This window comes from Hordeum vulgare, chromosome 2H (genome assembly GCF_904849725.1).
Source record: "Hordeum vulgare subsp. vulgare chromosome 2H, MorexV3_pseudomolecules_assembly, whole genome shotgun sequence".
In the NCBI taxonomy this organism is placed as follows: domain Eukaryota; kingdom Viridiplantae; phylum Streptophyta; class Magnoliopsida; order Poales; family Poaceae; genus Hordeum; species Hordeum vulgare.
Window position 1 is genome coordinate 644,506,343 of NC_058519.1, and position 6,524 is coordinate 644,512,866.

The following is a 6,524-nucleotide window of genomic DNA, read 5'->3' on the forward strand; positions in this document are numbered from 1 at the left end:
CCGTAGTAAAAAATTTAGAATGATTTATATTTAAAAACAGATGGAGTAGTTGACATACGTGGAGGAGACGTGCACGCGATGTCTCACTCTTGTTATGCAATTATAATTAGTGTAATGGAAGCTTTTTATTGGAACGTCCGCGGCAATCAGTGTTGGTTCAGGCCGAGCCCTTCTCATAGTTTTCTACTCTACCAATCTCTTCGAGCTTGACAAGGTAGGATCATGGCTGACCACTTCTCAAGCGTGCTGAGCGGTCTCAGAGTTCTATTTCAAGGTAGCAGCACGGCGGGGCCGCTTGCTTCCGTGCCGGAGGAGAACACCGCCGGCTTCACGGCTCCCTACTCGCCCCCGGAGCCGGAGGGGAGCACCACCGTCTTCAAGTCTCGGCACCCGCCGGGCAGTACATACCGCGAGTCCATTCGGAGTGTCGCTGTATCCGAATGGCACAACAGATCGACTCTCTCCTTCGGGTCCGGCCAGAGCGGATCCAACTACTCCAGCAACTCTGGTGCCTCGAGTTCTTACCAATCCAACTACTCTGTCCTCTCTTCCGGCACAGCGGATTTGGGTATCAGCGAGCTCACGGAGATTGCTCAAAAAATGGTCAGTGACGGTTACCTCCTGAGTGTATTTCAATCATTCGTGGACTCGTCTTCCTCGCTGGAGAATTGGTTCGTCGAACTTGATGTCTACTGGGTTCTTCAGCCACAAAAGTCGTTTGCGTCGTGGCTCCAACTGCAAGAAATGGGTGAGAGATGGATCCGAGCGCTTACAGTAATTGTCGTCAGCATTACAGAGCTGGTAGACGAAATCCACGAGGAGGAGACGGCAGTTGCACAGTTTAGCAAAGCGAGCATGGCACTAATGCTCATATTTGTCGACGACGTCATCCATGTCTGTAAGGCAGAGAAGAAACATGGTAGAAATATCGAATTTCCAACACTAGAGGTCGCGTTACAAACATATATCTCCGTCTCCAATGCATCATATGACATGTCTATGACGGGCTTGGTCTCTTGGGAAGCCAAAACCATTTTCAACGAGATACGCACCTCGTTGGACACAAAAGGGAGCAAATTAATCGGGGTCATATCAGAAGCGGTGATCCATTTCAGGTGGACACTTCATCATAATACCCCGTGGGCTATTGACATTCTACGAGGCGGGGGCGAGGTTCATAGGAATATTCGGTCATTGATGAACTTCATGGTGTCCATCAGGAAAGCACATGCTTCGACAAAGAAGTCTGCACAGAACTACAACAACGGAATGTTTCGCCGCCTGTTCGATGAAACAGTCCATTATATGAAGAATGTGCTTCAGGAAAAATCCGAGTTGTGTACGGACCCAAGCCTCAGGTACATGTTCTTGCTCAACAATTCTTATTTCGTAGCGCAGATGTTTGAGCCATCGGTATCACACCAGGACGGACTTGAACTTATACCTGAATGTGAGGAGTACATGGATAGCTATCTCGATGTTTCTTGGGGGCGTGTGTTGTCATACATACCGAAAACGAGCTTTCCTGGACTTATCCGCCGTTGGATCAATACTTCTTCACTAGCTAAATTCGAGTCAGCATTTCATAAAACGTACCAGACTCAGAAGTTCTGGAAGGTTCCAGACCCCCGGCTCAGAGACGCGCTGCGGAGAGCAATCATCGAGAGAGTTATTTCAGGTTACCGTGACTACCTGAAGGAGCAACCAGAGCTGGCTGAACAGCTTAGCGGCGGAAGCAGCAGTCCCGAGGTTTTAGAGGCACTAGTGAAAAACAGGCCTTTGACCGGAACTCTTTAGTCCCGGCCTGCCTCTGGGCCGGGACTAAAGGCCCGGCCACGTCGCCCCAATTCTTAATGCCTCCCTCAAGGCTTTAGTCCCGGCCCGTAAGGAGCCATTAGTCTCGGTTCGTGTCCCAAACCGGGACTAAAGGGCTACGCGGTGGGCAGTGGTGGTGGCAACCGTTCGTATCCCCCTTTAGTCCCGGTTGGTGGCTCAACCCGGGACTAAAGGCCTAACACGTGGCCTGCCGTACTGGTGGCAACCGTTGGTATACCTCTTTAGTCCCGGTTGGTGGCTCAGCCCGGGACTAAAGGCCCTAAACGGTTTGTATCCCGCGTCGTTTCGGGCGATGAAAAGCACAAACCGAACCAGAGTCGCCATTTCTCTGTTTCTTCTTCTCTCTCGCTCTCGCTCTCTGTTCTTCTCCTCTCTTCTTTCCTTCTCTTCTTCCACCATGCCAACTCGCTTTGGAGAGGTGCTCGCACATGGCACGACCATGCTCGATGTCGTGTACACGAACGAGAGGAGTGAGATGCCGTATTTTCTTGAACAGTTGAAGGAACGATGGCTTGACGCCGCAATGGATCATGAGAAGTTCTTGGGGCTTGATTTGGAGTACACGGCCGATCAACGCGGTGTTGCCGTCATCCAACTATGCTTCGCACACCATGTCTTGATCTTCCAATGGGCGAGGTAAGTTTTGAGGCTTTCTTTGATCCAGTATAATGACATTGTAAGTATTGGGGAACGTCGCATGGGAAACAAAAATTGTCCTACGCGCACGAAGACCTATCATGGTGATGTCCATCTACGAGAGGGGATTTCCGATCTACGTACCCTTGTAGATCGCATAGCAGAAGCGTTAATGAACGCGGTTGATGTAGTGTAACGTCCTCACGTCCCTCGATCCGCCCCGCGAACCGTCCCACGAACCGTCCCGCGATCCGTCCCACGATCCGATTCGATCTAGTGCCGAACGGACGACACATCCGCGTTCAGCACACGTACAACTCGACGATGATCTCGGCCTTCTTGATCCAGCAAGAGAGACGGAGAGGTAGCTGAGTTCTCCGGCAGCGTGACGGCGCTCCGGAGGTTGCTGGTGATCTAATCTCAGCAGGGCTCCGCCCGAGCTCCGCAGAAACGCGATCTAGAGGTAAAACCGTGGAGGTATGTGGTCGCGCTGCCGTGGCAAAAGTTGTCTGAAATCAGCCCTAAAACCCCACTATATATAGGAGGGAGGGAGGGGAGGAGGCAGCCTCAAAACCTAAAGGTTTGGCCGAAATTGGAGGTGGAGGAGTCCTACTCCAATCCTACTTGGAGTAGGATTCCACCTTCCCACTTGGAAACTCTTTCCAGCTTGTGTTTTTTTCCTTCTCAAACCTTATGGGCCTTAGTGGGAACTTATTCCAGCCCACTAGGGGCTGGTTTATCTCTTCCCATAGCCCATGAGACCCCTTGGGGCGTGACACCCCTCCTGATGGTCCCCGGCACCCCTCCCGGCACTTCCAGTACACTACCGATGAGCCCGAAACTTTTCCGGTAATGCACGAAAACCTTCCGGTAACCAAATGAGGTCTTCCTATATATCAATCTTCGTTTCCGGACCATTCTGGAAACACTCATGACGTCCGTGATCTCATCCGGGACTCCGAACAACATTCGGTAACCAACCATATAACTCAAATACGCATAAAACAACGTCGAACCTTAAGTGTGCAGACCCTGCGGGTTCGAGAACTATGTAGACATGACCCGAGAGACTCCTCGTTCAATATCCAATAGCGGGACCTGGATGCCCATATTGGATCCTACATATTCTACGAAGATCTTATCCTTTGAACCTCAGTGCCAAGAATTCATATAATCCCGTATGTCATTCCCTTTGTCCTTCGGTGTGTTACTTGCCTGAGATTCGATCGTCAGTATCCGCATACCTATTTCAATCTCGTTTACTGGCATGTCTCTTTACTCATTCTGTAATACAAGATCCCGCAACTTACACTAAGTCACATTGCTTGCAAGGCTTGTGTGTGATGTTGTATTACCGAGTGGGCCCCGAGATACCTCTCCGTCATACGGAGTGACAAATCCCAGTCTTGATCCATACTAACTCAACGAACACCTTCGGAGATACCTGTAGAGCATCATTATAGTCACCCAGTTATGTTGCGACGTTTGATACACACAAAGCATTCCTCCGGTGTCAGTGAGTTATATGATCTCATGGTCATAGGAATAAATACTTGACACGCAGAAAACAGTAGCAACAAAATGACACGATCAACATGCTATGTCTATTAGTTTGCGTCTAGTCCATCACATGATTCTCCTAATGATGTGATCCCGTTATCAAGTAACAACACTTGCCTATGGCCAGGAAACCTTGACCATCTTTGATCAACGAGCTAGTCAACTAGAGGCTTACTAGGGACAGTGTTTTGTCTATGTATCCACACAAGTATTGTGTTTCCAATCAATACAATTATAGCATTGATAATAACCGATTATCATGAACAAAGAAATATAATAATAACTAATTATTATTGCCTCTAGGGCATATTTCCAACAGTCTCCCACTTGCACTAGAGTCAATAATCTAGTTCACATCACCATGTGATTTCAACGAATCCAACACCCATATAGTTATGGGGTCTGATCACGTCTTGCTCATGAGAGAGGTTTTAGTCAACGGTTCTGAAACTTTCAGATCCGTGTGTTCTTTACAAATCTTTATGTCATCTTATAGATGCTGCTACTACGTGCTATTCGAAAATGCTCCAAATATCTACTCTACTATACGAATCCGTTTCACTACTCATAGTTATTCGGATTAGTGTCAAAGCTTGCATCGACGTAACCCTTTACGACGAACTCTTTAACCACCTCCATAATCGAGAAAAATTCCTTAGTCTATTTAGTTACTAAGGATAACTTTGACCGTTGATCAGTGATTCAATCCTGGATCACTCTGTGTACCTCTTAACAGACTTGCTGCAAGGCACACATCAGGTGCGGTACTCAGCATGGCATACTTTAGAGTCTACGGCTAAGGCAAAGAAGACGACCTTCGTCTATTCTCTTTATTTTGCCGTGGTCGGGTTTTGAGTCTTACTCAAATTCACACCTTACAACACAGTCAAGAACTCCTTCTTTGCTGATCTATTTCGAATTCCTTCAAAAACTTGTCAAGGCATGCACCTTGTTGAAACTTCTATTAAGCGTTTTGATCTATCTCCATAGATCTTGATGCTCAACGTTCAAGTAGCTCAATCCAAGTATTCCTTTGAAAAACTCCTTTCAAACAACCTTTTATGCTTCATAGAAATTCTACATTACTTCTGATCAACAATATGTCAACCACATATACTTATCAGAAATTCTATAGTGCTCCCACTCACTTCTTTGGAAATACAAGTTTCTCATAAACCTTGTACAAAACCAAAATCTTTGATCATCTCATCAAAGTGTATATTCCAACTCCGAGATGCTTGCACCAGTCCATTGAAGGATCGCAGGAGCTTGCATACTTTTTAGTATCTTTAGGATCGACAAAACCTTCTGGTTGTATCACATACAATGTTTGCTCAAGAGAACCGTCGAGGAAACAATGTTTTGACATCCTATGTGCAATATTTCAAAAATAATGCAACAACTACTAACATAATTCTAACAGACTTTTAGCATCGCTACGAGTGAGAAAGTATCACCATAGTCAATTGTTTGATCATGTCGAAAACATCTTTACGACAAGTCGAGCTTTTCTCAATAGTGACTTATCACCATCGCCGTCTGTCTTCCTTTTAAAGATCCATCTTTACTCAATAGTCCTACGACCATCAAGTAGTTCTTCCAAAGTCTACAGTTTGTTTTCATACATGGATCCTCTCTCGGATTTCATGACCTCCAGCCATCTGTCGGAATCCGGGCCCACCATCGCTTCTCCACAGCTCGTAGGTTCATTATTGTTCAACAACATGACCTCCAAGACAGGGTTATCATACCACTCTGTAGTAGTACGCGACCTTGTCGACCTACGAGGTTTGTAGTAACTTGATCCGAAGCTCAATGATCACCATCATCAGCTTCCACTTCAATAGTTGTAGGCGCCACAGGAACAACTTCCTGTGCCCTGCTACACACTAGTCGAAGTGATGGTTCAATAACCTCATCAAGTTCTATCACCCTCCCACTCAATTCTTTCGAGAGAAACCTTTCCTCAAGAAAGAACCCGTTTCTAGAAACAAACACTTTGCTTCCAGATCTGAGATAGGAGATGTATCCAACTGTTTTGGATATCTTATGAAGATGCATTTATCCGCTTTGGGTTCGAGTTTATCAGACTGAAACTTTTTCACATAAGCATCGCAGCTCCAAACTTTCAAGAAACGACAGTTTAGATTTCTCTAAACCTCAGTCTATACTGTGTCATATCAACGGAAATACGCGGTGCCCTATTTAAAGTGAATGCGGTTGTCTCTAATGCATAACCCATAAACGATAGTGGTAATTCGATAAGAGACATCATAGCATGCACCATACCAAATAGTGCGTGGCTATGACGTTCAGATACATCATCACACTATGATGTTCCAGGTGGCATGAACTGCGAAACAATTTCCACATTGTCTTAACTGCGTACCAAAACTCGTAACTCAGGTATTCATTTCTATGATCATATCGTAGACATTTTATCCTCTTGTTACGACGAACTTCACTCCTGAAACAGAATTGAACTTTTCAAT